The sequence below is a fragment of the Cotesia typhae genome, unplaced genomic scaffold (genome assembly GCF_013202065.1).
Source record: "Cotesia typhae breed Kobodo isofemale line unplaced genomic scaffold, CoteBio_Ctyphae contig_20, whole genome shotgun sequence".
Lineage (NCBI taxonomy): Eukaryota > Metazoa > Arthropoda > Insecta > Hymenoptera > Braconidae > Cotesia > Cotesia typhae.
The window spans coordinates 6,149,972-6,168,726 of record NW_027423725.1 but is presented as its reverse complement, the minus strand read 5'-3'; the positions used below and the strand labels follow the sequence as shown (position 1 = coordinate 6,168,726).

The 18,755-nt window shown below is 37.0% G+C and overlaps 1 protein-coding gene across 3 annotated transcripts in view; it reads right to left on the bottom strand.

Moving 5' to 3' along the window:
- Nucleotides 1-18,755, bottom strand: part of Syt7 (Synaptotagmin 7) — a 335,513-nt gene that overhangs the window by 128,608 nt on the left and 188,150 nt on the right. The gene's annotated exons all lie outside the window — the stretch shown is intronic.

The following is an 18,755-nucleotide window of genomic DNA, read 5'->3' as shown; positions in this document are numbered from 1 at the left end:
TAACTCGTCCGATCGTAACTGAAGCTTTATTATTATTAAACCAATCTCCATTGCTAGCTAGAAGAGTAAATGATGAAACGTATTTAAACAATAAAGTTTCTCGTGTTGCTGATAGTTTGAAAAAGGCATTAGGAATTCCAAATCCTGTAGATTTTCAATGCAGCAACACAGATGCTGCTGAAATAATTAAAAAATTAAGAGAAAAGTTCCATGATACCAATACGACCAAATCTTTACGTATACAAATGTTGACTCTTATGCCGTCAAGTTGGAGTATTGAGAAGATTGTTGAAGTAATGGGTACAACTACGTATATGGCGCGATTAGCAATAAATCTTGAAGCTGATAAAGGAATATTATCAATACCTGAAAAGAAAATGGGTGAGATATTGACTTACTAACTAATTTTTGTTTGAACAATTTATACGTATTTATATATAATTTTAATCATCACTCAATTTTTCAGGGCATGGATTATCTGTTGAAGTGTCATCAGCTGTTATAAATTTTTATAATGACGATGAAATGAGCAGTCCTATGCCAGGGAAAAAGATTTTGTTTCATTGCGTAATGATGATGGTACGAAAATTCAAATTGAAAAACGCTTAGTACTCTGTAATTTGAAGGAGTTACATAAGATATTTCAATCAAGATTTCCCGGAATTAAGATCGGATTTTCGTCATTTGCATCTTTACGTCCAAAACACTGTATCTTAGCTGGTGGTTCGGGGACTCATACAGTTTGCGTTTGTTCTATTCATCAGAATGTCAAATTAATGATTTTAGGAGGTAAATTAAGTCGATTAACAGAAGGTTCAAATATGCCATTGAAAACTTACAGCGACTGTGTGAATGCTATTATCTGTGACAATTCCAAGACTGAGTGCTATTTCAATACATGTCTAAATTGTCCAGGCATTGACAACATAAAACAATTAATTTTCACAGAAATGGATAATCATGCAATCGATGAAATTCGTTACAAACAATGGGTGTCTACCCCAAAAGTAACTCTTGAAACAACGCTGAAAAATGCTTCGGATTTTGTTGATGATTTTTGTGATAAGCTTGTTGGTTTATTACCACATAATTTCATTGCAAAAGAACAATCGGCATATCTAAGAGCGCTAAAAGAATCGATAACCGATAACGAATTCATAGTAATTGTTGATTTTGCTGAAAATTATGCGTTTATTGTTCAAAATGCTGCACCGGGATTCCATTGGAATAACGATCAAGCAACAGTTTACACAGTCGTTATTTATTATAAGGTTAATAATCAACTAACTCATCAGAGTATGGTTATAATTTCAGACTGCTTAAACCATGATTCTATTGCTGTCCATGTTTATTCTGGAATTATTTTCGACTTTATCAAATCTCTTTCGCCCACAGTCTCCAAAGTATTTTTTTTTTCGGATGGTGCACCGCAACAGTATAAAAATTATAAGCATTTTAGTAATTTATCCCATTATCGTGAAGATTTTGGTGTACCAGTTGAATGGAATTTTTTTGCAACGGCTCACGGCAAAGGGCCTTGTGACGGAGTCGGTGGGACGGTTAAAATGAGGGCCTCGAGAGCAAGTCTGCAATTACCACCTGATGAGCAAATATTAACACTTGTACAATTTTTTGAATGGGTGTCAAAAAATTTGACAAATATAAATGTGCGATTCTCAACAGTTGACGCCTACAATCTGATGAAAGACAAACTAGAAGATCGTTTTAAAAATGCCAAAACCATCCCCGCAACACAGAAAATACATAAAATTTCGCCGTTGGAAGATGGTATAGTGGAAGTTAAGTCATTTTCTTTTTCGGATCAGTCTTTAACTCATAGCACAGTGAAAAAAAGAAGACAATCATTAAGTAAAAAGAAATAAGGAAATAGATGTTATCATAAAGAATAGATGTTATTGTAAATAAATAAACTAATTAATGAATAAATAAATCAATAAATATTAGAACCTGGTCAGAAGAAAATGTTTTATATGAAATACATTCACGGATAAAAAGGTGATGTAAAATTTGTATCACTGTAGACGCTAATTTTGTATCTAATGTATTATGTCCTATACTTTACTATACTATGATACAGCATTTTCTATAGTAGTGAACCGAATATAGCATCACCTGACGTAAAATTTGTATCACTTTTTTTTCCGTGTTGATTTCAGGACAAGTAATAAAAGTGATTTTTATTTATGTAGAAATATGAGGTTGGAAGTATGAATTTAAAAAAAAAAAATTTTGGAAGATAACGACTTAAAATTTTCGAAAGATACATTATTTTTTAACTTCTGAAGTTTCACGAGTAAGCTAAAAAAATTTGGCCGAAAAGTTAAAAAAATAAACTAAATTGTAAAAAAACTTTTTTTTAAATAGTAAAAAAATTAGAAGCAATAGCGATCACATCCTGAAATATGCGGGGATCACTGCGGAATTAGTTGAAGTTTTTTTAGAAAAAAAAAAAAAAAAAAAAAAAATGGTCCAACTTTGAGAAAATCACGGTTTTTTCAAAAAAACTAAAATATTTCATATATCTGGGATTCTGAAAATTTTTTCATATTTTTTTTCAAAAACTACATTTAAAAACAAAAATTTTGAAAAAAAAAAGTTCCCAAACGGTCAATTTTTAAAAAAGTTCTAGCATTTTCAAAAAAAAAGAGCGGTTTTTTTCGAAAATTCGTAACTTTTTTTGAGTTTGGAAAAAAAATATTTAAAAATTCTGAAAAATGTCTTTCGGGGGGTAGAAAAAGATAGAAAATTTTTAGCGAAATCGAAAGAGGTCAGGTAATAAATTTGTCGATTTGGCATGGAATGACCCATATATATATATATATTTTTTTTTTTGAACAGTACTGAATAATAATATTTGTTTAATGTGGTAACTATGGTTGAAATTATAATATGTAATATAATAGCAGCTATAATAGTAGTATAATTAATAATGAAAAATATGAATAATTAATAATGAAAAATATGAATAATGAATAAATGAAGCAGTGGTGGGTACGGTAACGACGAACTTATTTGTTCAATGAACGTAAGTGCGCCTTGTGGAACCTCTCGATGTCTTGGGCAGTATACTTGGTTCCAATCCAGTTACGGTACCCGGGCCAGCGAGCATTGCAGTGTCTGCACTGCGGATCAAAATATCGGACTGGTACTCCACAGCCTTGGCAACGGCCTCTGAAGTGGTCCTTCTTTTCTTTGTCGTGGGGACGGAAACACGTTTCCGTCGTCACCTGGTCCTGATAGCAGATATGACACATCAGGTCGCCAGGGTAAACGGCATTGTGCGATTTTGTGGTCGCGTTGTCTGCAATTCTGACGGGCGTCAGTAATGAAAAGCGACTGCGCCTATGTGGTGACTGTCTGGGTCCATGAGTCTTGTAGGTTGGGCTGCTGGTAAATTGGCTTAGCAGCTTGACAGGCTCTACGGATGACCTTGCGGAATGTCTCGAAGTCTACGAGACGTATTCTATTGTGGACCAGGACTCCTTGAGTTGGGTCGGCTTCTGACGTTGATTCTGCTACCGTATCCTTAAGGAATTGCTCAAAAGCAGCTTGAGCTGACATTGATGGGCTGTGTTGGGCAGCTGGTGTCGTTTGTGAGTATGGTAGCGAATGAGCGTACGTTACCATCATAGACTTAGCTGGTGCAGTTTTTCTTATAGCCCCAGTGGCTATGTGCGTCTTCATGAAATCCTCTGGAAGCTCTCCCCGAGCTGCCATGTTGGACAGTACTGGTGATGGTGGAAAATTAGCACCTCCTGGAGTCGGTTTAGATGTTTCTCGACGAACCTTGAGTCCAGCATTGGGGCCGTATGCCGAGGCTGGTTGGCTGGCCAATACTGGTATGGCTGCTTTGTTGTCAGCAGTTCTCCCATCGTCGAAGATGGTAGGCTGGAGTTCAGGAATTATTTCCTGAGTCTTTGCATCAGCAATGGTGTCGCTCTTCACTTCAAGCGCATGGCCCAGTAGTTGTAGCTTGGGTTCGATAGCTTCGAAGTGATGTACAGTTAGAATGAGTGCGAGATGGTGGTGAGTTATCTGAGTCCAGAGCCTTTGCTAATGACCCAAGAATCAAAGATTCCTGGCTTGAGGACTCTGGTGTCGCTATTAATGACATGATGAACGTTCTCTCAGATGAAACCTGTAACAAATTGGTTCTTTTAGATCTGCGCGAAATATGTTATATCTTCTCTGTAGACACCACATATATGAATTGGTGTTATCCTGCGTACACTCAACGAAAATGCCAGGCACAACCGGACCAAATGGACCGTTATTTAAAAAATTTCAAAGTGAATGGAGTTCCATTGATACAACAAAATATAAGTCCGTACAGAAAAATAAACTAAAAAAAATATTACGAGATCAAATACCAGAAGTGACTGCAAAAATTGATGGGTTTTTAAACACTCTTTTACCACGGGATGACTATCGGGAACTTTTGGAATTGAGTAAAATCTTCCTAGGCATAATGGACTCTGAAAATATAAAATTTTATAAACCTGGAGCATTCCACCACGCTAGATGGATGTCCAAAGCAATTTATTGTTTAAAAATTTATATTTTTCGAAATTGTTTTAATTTAAGCAAGGAAGATGAAAAGAGTTTACAAGAAATTTCTTTATTTATTGTGTTTGTATACGTTCCATTTTGGTATACGGCACCGTTAGCTGCAACTGCTCCAAATCAAGATCTTGAATTTCTCAAGGTAGTCTATAATTATCGAACAATTGATAAAAAATTATCCGAAGCAGTTTTAGCAAAATTTAGAAATCATTTATGGTATTTAAGTCCAGAGGCAGCAGCTTTATCATTTTTCGACAAAAATATTTCTTCTGACGTAAGGCGAAAAATGGTGGCGGCTTTGACATTAAGCGAAGAAGATCAGTTTGATGTTCCTAAACGTTTTATTTTCAATTCAGGAGATTTTGATTGGTTTCTGAACAAAAATGTTGATTATTTTATTAATTCTACTTCCGTCAAATTTTTCGAAAGATTTAGTATCGATACAAACTTTCTCTTATTAGATGACAGAACATGGTCAGAGCATCCAGATTATTGAAAAGGTTTGGAAATTGTTAAGCATCTAAAAGTGGTCAATGATTCTGCAGAACGAGCTGTTAAACTAACGGAAGAATATATTATATTAATACTCTAGCTAAGCACGAAGATCAAAAACAGTATGTAATTCAAATTGTAAGTGAATACAAAAAAAAATTTCCAAATGCTACCAAAGAATGTTTAATAAAATGAATTGTGTTTATGTATGTGTTGATAAATTTATTAAATTAGTCACATTTTCAATAATAATTGAAATTTTTTAAATTAAACTTACATCATAAATTACATTTTGTAATTTTCGGAATATTTGCTACTAATATTAGTTATAAAATAGTTCATAAAAGATATTTTTAGCAATAAACAATAAATAATCATAATTTTTTGGTCAAAATAAAAAAAAATGAGAAGTTACTTTTAGTTCAACTTTGACCTTGAATGACTTTAAAGCCAGTGAATTTATCGAAAAACGCTAAGAGAGAATTTTTGTAGAGCGTTCAATTTCCTACAAAAATAATTTGTTGCCACAGCAATCTATGCACTGGGATCGAAATAAAAAAATTAATTGCAAAAAGTACCAAAGTCCCATGTTATTTAAATGGGAAACGAATCGTCTTTGTGGCATGGTTTATTACTAATATTAAGGGCTTATATGGGTTTAATATTTTTTTTTAGGTCATTTACTAAAAATTTTAGGGGCGCTGCAGACTCAGAAACCAAATTGGTAAATAACGGACACCCTAATGGTTAAGATAGAATGGCGATACCCCTAAAGCTGTATGTACTGCGGTATTATACGCGAGTTTTAGATCCGGGAGGTGGAAATCCCAGTCACGTTAGTTTTGGCTGGTAAAAGCTACAATCATAGGTTTTATGGTACGATTGCAACGTTCTACGGTGTTTGCACATGGGTGCCCTATCGGTGTTGGAGTAAACTGAATGTTATATTGTTGAAATAGAGTTTGAAGATCTTTGTTAATAAATTCTTTACCGTTATCTGAGATAATTTGTCGTACGGGTCCCCAATGGCATAACACGTTACGCAGATGTTTGGCTATTTCCCTACCTGTTTGCTGTCTAAGGGGGAAAATTTCAAGATAATGGGTATAAATGTCCTCTATTACTAGGGCATATTGATGGCCTGATGCGGATTTTGTATAAGGACCTATCGTGTCCATTGAGATAATGGTCCATGGTTGTGTAGGTGGTCTAGTTCCTATATATCCTTGCGGTTTGGTTTGGTTACTTTTTGTTTTAATACAAATTTCACAAGAGCTTACAAAAGAGGAGATGTCTCGATACATGCCTGGCCAATAGTGTGTTTCTCGTATACGCCAGTAGGTCTTATCTATGCCTAAATGACCAGCTTGTACATCGCAATGGAACTTTTCTATATGTGAGTTAATTTCTGATTCGGTGAGGACAATTTTCCAGGCGTTTAAATCACCTAGTATTTCTTTAGTGGCTGAAGGCCGATAGTAGTATAGTCTGTCATTTTCGTACTTTCATTCTGGATATTGGTCAGGAAATTTTTATACTACGCGAACTTTCTCATCGTACCAGCAAGAGTTTGGTGTATTTATACTACTTAGAGTGGTGACAATATGGTCAGTAATGTTCATGTCCTCGTAAAGTCTAGATAGTGCGTCTGGGGCTTCATTTTGTGTTCCCCTATAGTGTATAATTTCAAGATTATAAGCTGAGAGGTCTATGGCCCAGCGGGCTAAACGACCTGCAGGGTCTTTTAAGCTATATAACCATTTTAAGGCGGAATGATCGGTGTATACAGTTACTGGGAGTCCCTCTAAATATCCTCGGAGTTTCCGTAAGGCCCAAACAACAGCAAGACATTCTTTTTCGGTGGTTGTATAGTTAGACTCTGCTTTAGTAAGGGGACGACTTAAACATACGATTAAATGTTCACGATCTTCCTGGTCATTATATTGGGTTAATATCGCGCCTAAACCGGTGTTACTGGCGTCAGTGTATAGACGATAAGGGCGATCGGGTTCAGGTAGTGATAGTGTTGCGGCTTGTAGTAAAGCTTTGGTTTTTTGAAAAGCTTCTTCTTCGATATCAGTCCATTTCCATTCTACTCGAGTACTAGTGAGTTTATTTAGGGGTCCTTGTACCTGAGCTATATTTTTAAGATGTTTATGGTACCAATTGACAAGTCCATTAAATCTACGCAGTTCCTTACGGTTAGTAGGCCGTGGATAATCCGCGATAGGTTCAAGACGAGCGGGGTCGGGACTCATACCTTCGTTATTTATTATGAAACCGAGAAATTTTACTTCAGATCTCCCGAATTGACTTTTTTCTTCATTGATTTTGAGACCTGCTTGACAAAAAGCCTCAAAGACAGCTCGTAAGTAAACTAGATGTTCTTCTAAGGTATCGCTAATTATGATCCAGTCGTCAAGATACGCGAAAATTTTCTCGTGAGCACTGGAAGCGTATTGTCTAGCTGTTTGGTAAATAATTTTCATAACTATGCGGAGGACTTGGTCGGTTAACGCTTGGTAAGTGTTTGGGGCATTTACTAAACCGAAAGGCATTTTAACATATTCGAATTGGCCTCTGCCATCGACACAAAAGGCTGTATATTGTCGACTGTCTTCCTCAACTAATATCTAGTGGAACGCATCGCTAAGATCGATGGTTGAAATGATTCTGGCTCCGCGAAGACCTGATAAAATACGATGCATAATAGGTAATGGATATGCAGATTTTTTGGTCTTTTTATTTACGGGACGATAATCTATACACATGCGCCACGTATTGTTCTTTTTGGCTACCATTACGGGTGAGCATGCCCAACTACTATTAGAAGGTCGAATGTATCCCTTTTCAAGCAATTGGTCGACTTTCTCGTGTAGTGCTTTCATTACTGGTTGGCTACGTCGATAGGGTTTACAACGGACTGGTATGTCGTCGACTACTTCGATTCGGTGTTGAATTAAATTAGTGACTCCTAAATTTGCGTTTTTATTTTTCTCAAACTCTACCGCGAGGAAATCACTTAGCTTAGAACGTTGGGATGAGCTTAGTATGTTCAGGGATAGTTTGTCTGTCTGGTGATTTCTAGAGAGGAAACGATGTTTTACAGAATTTTCACCGAGCTTCCAAGTGGATGCTTTGGATTCGACTCGAACATCCGCTTGTTGCCAAAAGTCTAGTCCTAGGATCATGGGTGTTGATAATCCTGGAAGAACACTCACCCAGGTTAGGAATGATCTACCGTCGATTTCGATACGGAATGGGGCACCACCTTGCGTATACGTGGATGCAGAATCAGCTAAAGTTACTCCGAAGGTACTGGTAGGGTCTGGGCCTAACTTTTGCAATTCCCTACCTTGAATAATTTTGTACGCTTTGGCTGAAATATAACTACGTTCACTACCACTGTCTAATAGTGCGTTAATTCGATGGGGACCGATAGTTACTTCTGCTAACATACGACTCGTTTGTATAGGAGGTGAGTTTACATTACTGTCGAAAGATTGATTGGCATCCGGGCTATGTATCGGCATCAAGTAATCGGTTATTTCATTATAATCTGATTTTATTTGAAGATCCGGATCATTATTTATTGTTTCTAAATCGGAATCATCTTCGTAATCTTCATATTCCGAATCCGAAAAATCTAAATTTAGTGAGCTAGTAAGTTGTCCAGAGAATGTTAATGATTTTACATCGATGTTATTTACAGTAGATTCCTGAGAATGATTATTGGGGGAATTCTGTGATGCAATAGGTTGTGAGTCTGTAATAGGAGTTTTAGTTCGCTCTACCACAATTGTATTGGCCCTAGTGGGGGTAGAGGAAGCTACCAGGGCACCTACTCGTTTTTTGGATTTATACTTCGCTCGAGAGGAGGTAAACCTGCTCTGGCGCGGATTTCGTCAGTAGTGCGTCCACAACAATTGTCTGAAATATGTCCAGGGCGACCACAGCGTCTGCAACTAATCGGTGACGGTACATGGTTAGAGGTAGCTTGGAGTTTCTCTACTATGAGTTGTACTAGCGCCGGTAAATCGGCAGCTGTGGAGATGTCTGCGTTTATAGGATCCTTTTTAGGGATGTAAAAGGGATTTGGGGTACTAGGACTTGTGATAGCGTCTAGTGTTGTTCTATCATTGTTAGTAGTAATTGAATCAGTGTAGTCTGCCGTCATAAGGTCTGAATCTACGACTGCATTTAATTTGGCACGTGATTTTGGATTATTATTATTATTATTATCATCATGAGAGGCTTTGGTTTTAGTGTTAAGCGTCCGTTCTGTTCGGTTACGTTTACCTGCATCTATTACCGACTGCCAAGCACTGACGCGTTTGTAAAGCAATGCATAAGTACCAATTGGTTCTTCAGCAAATTTAGAAAGAAATCGAAAATTGAACTTTTGAATAATAATTCGTACTTGTCGATCTTCCGGAAGGGGTTCTTCTAGTTGAGCGAAAGCACCTTGCATACGATTAATAAAAGCTATTCCTAATTCATCATCGCGTTGCTGTAAAGAGAAAATCTCTTGTAACAATGCTTCATCAGACTGATGTTCTTGCCAAATTTTAAAATGCTCTTTGAAAGTTTGCTAATCAATAAACATATATTCGTTTTGATAATACCATTCTAAAATATGTCCGGTTAAGGTAGTTGTAATAACTGATCTAAAATGGTCTCTAAAAATATCGTTACTGTCCATTCTCTGTTCCATGACCCTAAGGAATTTCTTTGCATCTAATTTAATTGAAGAGTCACGTGGTGGAAAAGTAATATTCCAAGGCTTAGCTGTACGGCATATGTCGTTGAGTCGTAGCGTTGTGTTGTTATATTGCCACGTCTGTGCGGGAACGGGGCCTGTAAACTGTCTTGGAGTATTGTGTGTGTGTTGGTTTGAATAGGCAGAGGGTATCTGTAAAGGTACATTTGGTGTAGCGTGCGTCCGTGAGGGGTACGTTGGTGGAGGTAATGTATTCGGCTGTACTCTGTACGGGGCCGGAGTATGATAGTATAGTGGAGGTCTCGGTGGAGGAGCTGAAGGAGCAGCTTGTGAGTGTGCCACTACACTATACTGAAGTACTGGCGGTCGCGGTAGTGGGGCTGGTGGCGGCGCGTACGGTAGACGCGCAGCTCCGCTCTGAGCTTGTAAGGGGGGATAGAAGTAGAGAGGTACATCCGATGGAAGCGACTGGGGTACCGATGATCCGTTTGGCCCAGGGAATAACTCACGGGGGTGGAAGATATTGTTTCCTGGAAATAACCCCATATTATTATTATTTGAAACTGGGACTGTATTTCCGCGCGATGTTGTACTTGTGAAGTCGGGGGTAGCTGCTGTTGCGCTAGCCGCAAGGACTGATTTTCGGTACGAAGTTTTTGAATAACTTCTTGTAATACACGTGAGGGACCGTTTGTATTTTCAGGGTCATCTATAAGTTGAACACCGCTCTCGTGGGCATCTGGAACATTACCGAGATCGGCTAAAGCATTTGATGTACTATTCATGACGTGACCTTGGGATTGGTCTAAGTTTAATGTTTCGTTTTGTATCGTGGGGGACAGAACGGTGTTTTGAACTAAAGGATCGAAGTTAAACTGATCGTTCTGGTTTGAGGTAGATGTTACGGGTGCCGATGGGCGAAATATAGGGGTGCGAGGCATCATTCTGAAATTTGATTTGTTTTTCGGTAATTGTTTCTCAGGATAATTTTATTAAATAATTATTTTGATTGATTTACCAATTATCTTAACATCCGGTTTTTCTGATTATTTACCAATAATCATTTAGTTGACTAAACGTTCAGGAATTTTCATTGATATTACTTTCTCAATAATGATTAATTATTTTAATAAGTTGAGCATTGTCTAATCTGTCCTAACAATTATATGTCCTCAGAGGGATTAGAAATGAATTATATTTTATTTCAAAAAATAATTAAAGTATTAAGTTTCAGTCGTGTATATTGTTAAACCGAAAAGGAAATCTTATTATTTTTCTTCACATATTTTGAAAATAAATAGATGAAATTTAATATAGTAATTAATTATTTCAGTTAATATAATCTGAGAAATAAACAAAATAGTTTTGATTTAACAACGCCATATCGAGAAATAAATAGTTATAATTACTAAGTGTTTTTATTTTTTGAGAGTTCCGACGGCAGTAAATTTTAATAAAATAGTATTATTCCCAATAATTAGTGTCGTAAACCGGTCGATTCTCAGTAATGACTAACTTAAGTGTGCGACACAATAGACCCGAATATACAGGCGTCGACTCTATGTTGATGCTACGAGACTCTATGTGAAGTATAAACAACAGATCTCAGGCATGCGACTCGGCACACAAGGGAAAGTGAATACTTTCTTTTACTAGAGTATTATAAAATAAACCGATTTTCTGAGAGTACGTTAAGACATAAAATTTTATAATTTATGACGGATAACTTCAGAATTATTTTATAAATTAATTTTACAATTTACAAATTTTTATAGTTCGTAGATACTTGTATGGATTATTTTATAATATAATTCAAATAAATAAATAAGTACATGAATTAATTTTATAATAAATACTAAATAATGATTATTAGATGAATAAATTAATGGATAATGACTCATGAGAAACGTGAGAGTTCTTATCTATATAGTAATTTTTTTGCTTAATCCCAAATTTTTTCAGGGGGTTAATTAATTTTTAATATTCAACTATAATATGCTTTACATATTTTTGACTAGAATTTTATGAATATTATAGAGATTATTTATAACTTTTATAGAAATTTGTGATTTCTTTGCAGTTTTTCTTTCAAGATTCTTGAATTACTTATTCTAACCAATTATTTTATTAGACTTTTCATGAAATACGTTACCCGTATGAGAGCTGGCGTCCCTGTTCGAGTGCCAATTGAGACATAAATTTTTCTTTTTAATGATAAATTTATTTATCAACCCACTAAAACCTCGCGAATAAGAATTTTAATCGGTTGAACCTCTAAATGTTAATTTTGGACCACCAGCTCTCGAAAATCCGCTTCCTTACAGACAACGTAAATCGTGTTTTTAGTAAATAGAGAGTGTAGAAATTGATTAGGAAGATACGAAGTCTCACGTGTTGCCAGTAATAATTCTTTCTTTACTTACAATACGCAGCGATGATTAGAATATTTGGGATGATTGTCACAGCAATCCTTGAACAATAATTCTCTGAAGGTTTCCGTCCTTCAAAGGCCTCAAGGTGAATATGATTGATGTAGGATGAACAACTTATTAACTTATTCACACACAACTTAATTTTACCAATTAAACACGTGTATTCGGTCACGATAAATTATAACTTTATTATCATCTATTTTATCAACAATAATGAATAAATGATATGATTAAACAATATAAACTTAGTATTAATACAATAGAATTATAAAATAGGATGTATGAATGTAATAGATTGATAGGATGATTTGGTAGCGTGTAGCTAGTTGGGGGTTGGATCGAAGTTTCCTCTATAATTTTCGGACTGGACGCGTCGTGGGCGTTCATCCCCACTATTTCCCGGGACTCCTACCGTCAGGAAAAATCAATTAAAATTAACCCAGTGTCGGTAACGAAGGTTTTCGGGCGGCTAATTGAAGGCTGATAAGAACTGGACAATTTGTAGTGTCTCAATATATATATATATATATATATATATATATATATATATATATATATATATATATATATATATATATATATTGTGACGTTATTTTAACGACCGGGGTCTATTTAAAATGAACGTCACTAGCGCCAACGAATTTTTGTATCATTAAGCTGATATTTCAAGGCCAAATATCATAGAAAATATATTTTTGAGGATTAAAAAAAAGTGTTTTGTGAGTTAAGTGAGTGTTGATGCTGATGAACGAAGTGCTATAGGTTTAGCGTGAATTTAGAGAGTAATGTTACAGTTCAAGTTTTGGAATTTTTAAGAGTAGAGTCAGTTTTTAGAGAAGTTTTGAAAAATATTAAGGTCAAGTCATTTATGGGTTTTATTAAGTTATTTTGAGTTTTGAACTTCGAATTTTGAGTTTGAGGTTGAGTTCTGAATTTTAAGTTTTGGGTTTTGAGAATGCAGAGGACGTGGGTAAGTCAGCATTACCGCGGAGCGGGACATTAAGTGACCTGGTTTCGTCTGATGTTAGACGCCAGTCTAACTCTTGGAAACTTCCAGGTGGAATGTCTAAGTCTGGCTGAATTGCCAGCGCTCCGACGTAGAGAAACATGTCGAAAGCACATGGGATCAGTTTAAGTTATGTTTATGTTTTATGATGAGTTTTACTTTAAGTTACGTTTTTGGTTTCGATCCCAGCCGTAGTCAGTTCCTGGTGAGCATCCACCAGAGGAATATCTGTACTCAGAGCCTCAGTTGGCTGATTAGAGATTGAAATGTCTAGGAATTAATTGATTATAGAAGTTTTAGTTTTTGAGTGAGTCACGTTTAAGGAGAGTTGAGTTTTGGACTTCGTAGAGTTCAGTCGTGACAATCGAGTCTAAGAGTTGCTGCTGATCACATCCGGCGATCGGACGTGCGTACCGTTTCAGTTCGAGGTTGAGATTTTAGTTTTCTTGCGTCTTATTTTGGGCTCCAGATGTAAATACCGAATTATGAAGTTGTTTAAAATAAAATAAAAAGTTACTTAGCATCGACATTGTTTATATCAGGTATGAGATTGCTTTATTCATTGTAATTTTGAGCGTAAATAATAGAGTTCTTGGTCATGAGATATTAGATAGCCGTTCTATAGAATAATTTTGTATTGTAAATAATTTAGAGTCTGTTGACAGATTTATTTGAGATTATTATTTGTTATTAATTGCTCAGGGGGGTTTTCCCCGGAGTCCGACTCTCCGAGGGCCCAGCCTGAGCGCCATCCATTACTGCTGCACCACTCCACACAACAAGGCGGTTAGTGAGTGCAGCAGGCCAAATTCATTTGCCTAAGTAGACGCAGGGATCCCAAAATGACAGCCTTTTGCATCCGCGCTGCTAGAGACACGGCTGCTGAACTGCAAGCCGGTATCTTCGCAAGTGAAGACACAAAAGACTGTTTCATCCCTCCAAGGACGCCGACAACCAAAACGACGAGCTTGACACGGTAACCTGGGTACAGTTTGCCAATTTCAAACAGGAGATCCTGATATATCTGGTGTTTGTGCTCTTCTTTGGCCGAGATATTGTATTCGGCTGGGGCCGAAAACTCAATGACATAAATGTCACGAGTAGCCTTGTCAAAGAGCACAATATCAGGTTTGTTGTGGTCAATCCGCCGGGTTGTTGCGAATGGTATGTTCCAATAAATTTTGGAACTGTCATTCTCAACAACTTGCGGAATATCTCCTGGCAGATAAGGCAGCACTGGTGTCTCATCGATACCGCAGCTATATCTGAGATGATAATAGAGTACTCGCAGGGCAGCATTGTGACGCTGTATGTAGGCACCTCTTGCCAGCACAGGACATGCCGACAAAAGGTGCATCAGCGTCTCCGGATGTTGTTTACACGTCCGACAGGACGTGTCCGGAAGCTGCGCCTGGAGCACCTTGCTACGGTATTCGAGAGTGTTGATAACACCATCTTGGCAGACAAATATAAATCCTTCGGTCTCGGACATCAGGCCAGCTGACTTCAAGAAGGAGAATGTCAGCTGGGTGGACAAGCCATGGTCACGGACGTGTTTGAAATACACGCTGTGCATGGACTTGTCCATGTGTTCACCGAGGAGTTTTTTTCCTCGGCTATCCTGACGACGCTCTTGAACTCCTTTTTCGGGAGTTCAATGAGAGCGTTTATTTCTCCGAGACCTAAGGTATTTGCCGCGTAGATTGCTGCCTTATACAAGAACGACCCCTTCCGCGCATTTTCATGACTATGAACAAATTGCATCAGGAAGTCGTCCTCGTCTGCTGTGAAATTGGCAACCTCGTATGTTAAACCCAGAACCAAACGATCGTGAAGCCGCTCCAAGCTCTGCAATCCTCTCCTCCGATGTTCCGGGAGAGGTACATCCTGGCGACTGATGAGTTAGGGTGCATGCTCTGATTCATATTGATGACTTTACGGGTTTTGATGTCGAGATCTTTCAACTCATTTCGAGGCCATTTCAGGATCCCAAAAGAGTAAAGTAGGACCGGGACAGCGAGCATGTTAGTAGCTGAGACTTTGTTCTTGCCGGAAAGTTCTGATGACCAGATCTTCCGGAGTCTCCTAACATACTCACTGCGAAGAGTTGTTCGGACTTCAGAGACGGCATGCATTTGCCGCTCTTCAATCCCTAGATATCTGTACAACTCTCCGGCGTCTAATTCTCTTAAGACGCTCCCATCCACTAATTCGACATCTCCACCCGTATCAGAGCACTTACCCTTCGCCAGGTGTACGACCGCACACTTGTCCAACCCAAAAGACATTCCGACATCTCGTGTGTACTCTGCTACGATGTTGATGGCCGTTTGTAGATGATCTTTGTTGGCACTGTATATCTTTAGATCATCCATAAACAGTTGGTGAGTGATCGAGTATACTCGATCACTCGGTAGCCCCGCAGAGTACCCACGAGTTTGTCGGAGGGCAACAGATATTGGCAGCAGTGAGATGCAAAACAACAGAGGGCTCAGAGAATCTCCCTGAAAGACGCCTCTCTTGTACTGAACAGTTCCGGTTACGTGCAATGCATTTCCACTTCCTATGTGAAAACGCGTTCGCCAGAGCTGCATCGTACGTTGTATGCATCCCACTGTTTGGCGATTGATTCCGAGGCATTTGAGCAGATAGAGAATCAACTCATGTGAAGTTGAGTCAAATGCCTTACGGTAGTCAATCCAGGCCATAGACAGGTTGCGTTGGTAGTAGATTGCGTCTTGAATGACGCATCTATCTACCAACAAGTTGAGATTATTATTATTATTATTATTATTATTATTATTATTATTATTATTATTATTATTATTATTATTATTATTATTATTAATATTATTCGAGTTGTTAAGATTTATTTACTTATTTGGGTTATTATTCAAGTATTGAGGTTTATTTATTTATTTGTTCAATTTTATAAGAGTAGAGGTCTGTGACATGACTATAGCGTTGACTATTGTTAGATGTACCATTCCGATAATTTTGTCGTGAGTTATGATCAAGTTCTTATTTAAGATAAAGTTTGTTGAATAAGTAAGGATTTTGTTAACAATAAATTTTTGGTGTTGCGAATAAAGTTATTGCAATCATGGATCCACTCTCTACAAGAATCACGCCCTCTCTCCACAAATCAGCACACTGATCAACCTCGAGGTATCCCGTTGTCTTTCCAGTCTTTGGTTCTTTGATCTACGTTTTGTTAAGTTTTTGTGTTTTCGATTAAGTTTACGTTTTGGCTAGTTTTGATAATTTCTAGCAAATAAAAATCAAAAATTACCTGGCGCCCTAGTTTTATTGAGAACAGAGACTGAAGATCGGAAAGATACCGAAGTATAATTCAGAATTTTATTTAGAATGAAGTTCCCGTACACCCCCTGTGCAAGTTTCGATTATAAATTGGCGTCTAGCGCCAAGGTCTGAAAGTGCGGAAAACTAACACAATCGATCACCTATATCGACCTTGAAAAATTTGATTATTATAGATATATATAGATTGAATTCGTACGTGAAATCATCTTTTATGTAATTAGAAAATTCAATCAAAAACCTGTTTACGAATTGTAAGTTAAGTTTCTAGACTCTAAAAACTGCGATCATCACTATCTGAGGGATGACTTAAATCAAAAGCTCTGTCTCACGAGCATTCACTCACAAGATTCTCAACTAAATGAATTGGTCACTCAGTTTATAAATTCAGTTATCTGTTCTCTAAATAACTTGATACCTATTCTAACTAGGAAATTAAGTTACTCAAGTAGCCCGTACTGGCGATGCGAATCTATCAAGCCTATACAAGATGAAAAAGGAATAATTTAGCACAAAACTAATTCTGACCAGAGAGGCATATTTCAAAAAAGTCCTGGAAAACTTTCTACACGATAATATTTTGTCAAACTTTAATTATATGGGGATCAGCAAAGCTAAGAAATCATCACTTCTTGATCACTTAGAATTTGATGACCTAAATAAATTCTTTGCAAATATCCTAAGAAGCACCTATCCTGCTCTAGTGACTTCGTATACTTTTGCTTTATATTGCTGCTAGGAAAGATGTCAGTGCCTTCAAATGGTCGCAAATTGAAATAGTCGATGTCTTGAACAATCTTCAGATTGCTTTTCATAAACTGAAAGGCAATAGCCCCGATGAATTATAACTAAAATTGCATCTAACGCACATCATGATTTTTGGCGGCCATTTTTAACTGTTCACTGAACACCGGCTCATTTCCAGATGTTTCAAAGTCAGTTTATCATACGACTGAATAAGATCAATCCACCAAATTCTATGTCGGATACTAGACCGATAACAAACATATCTCATCTTACTAGTCGTTAAACGCATCGTGGTAAATCAGCTGGTCAACTATCTCGAAACAAATTACATTCTGGATGAGCATAAGTCAGGTTCTTGAAAACATCACAGCACTAAAACAGCTTATTATCATTCATAAACTGATGATTTACATGAAACTATTGATAATGATGATCTAAACTACCTAATCCTCTTTGATTTTATACGACCTTTCGATTGCTTGAAATCCATAGTCTCGTTCATCACCATATAAGAAATGGGTTTTTCAATTGAAATCATTCATTGGTTTCAGCCGTATCTCACTGGTAGGTCTCAATCAACGCTCAACCTGAACAACTATCCATCAAATTTTATCAATACCACTTTTGGGTGGTATTGATAATAATCAAATAAGGATCTATCCTGGGACCGATTCTCTTTGTGATTGTTATAGATAGAGAAACTAAACAGCTAAAATGCTCGAAACATGGCCTATTTGCCGACGACAAATATGCTTATCTTCACGTTAAATTCTCTCAATTGAACGCCACAGCAAATTAACTCATGACTGATAGTAACTCGGAAGCTGATTGGGCAAAGAAAGTCGGACTTAAAGTAAACTTTCAAAAATGTAAAGTTTTGATACTACGGAGTAATAAGAATTAGAAAAACGGTTGACCCTGAAGGCCATCCCTGCAACTTTCCGCTTCTTTCGTAATCAAGCGCTCGAAATTGCACTTATTATGTTTTTAAGCTCTTCAAGTTCAAAAATCTAATTTTGATGTAGTTTTGAGCTCTCCGAGCTCAAAAGTTTAATAGGGGTTTAATAAATCACTATTTTTTAAATTTTCAAACCGCAATAACTTTTGAATGAATGAACCGATTTTCACGCGGTTAGCGGCATTCGAAGCAGTTTTTAAATTCTATCATATACGTTCAAACACGGATTAGTTAGACCGTAAATTTCAGTGTAATCCGAAAAAAACACTTTTTATCGATTTTTTTCGTCAACGATAATTCACGAACGAATCAACCGATTTTCACTGGCTTGATGGCGGTCGACGTGGTTTTTCAATGTCAAGAGCTGATTAGTTTTTGGAATTGATCGGTCAAGCCGTTTAAAAGTAATTGAAAAAAAAGCCATTCGGCAGCCGAAATGGAAGTAGATTTCATAAACTATATAAATTCACATGTGAAGTATAAAAAAAATAAAAT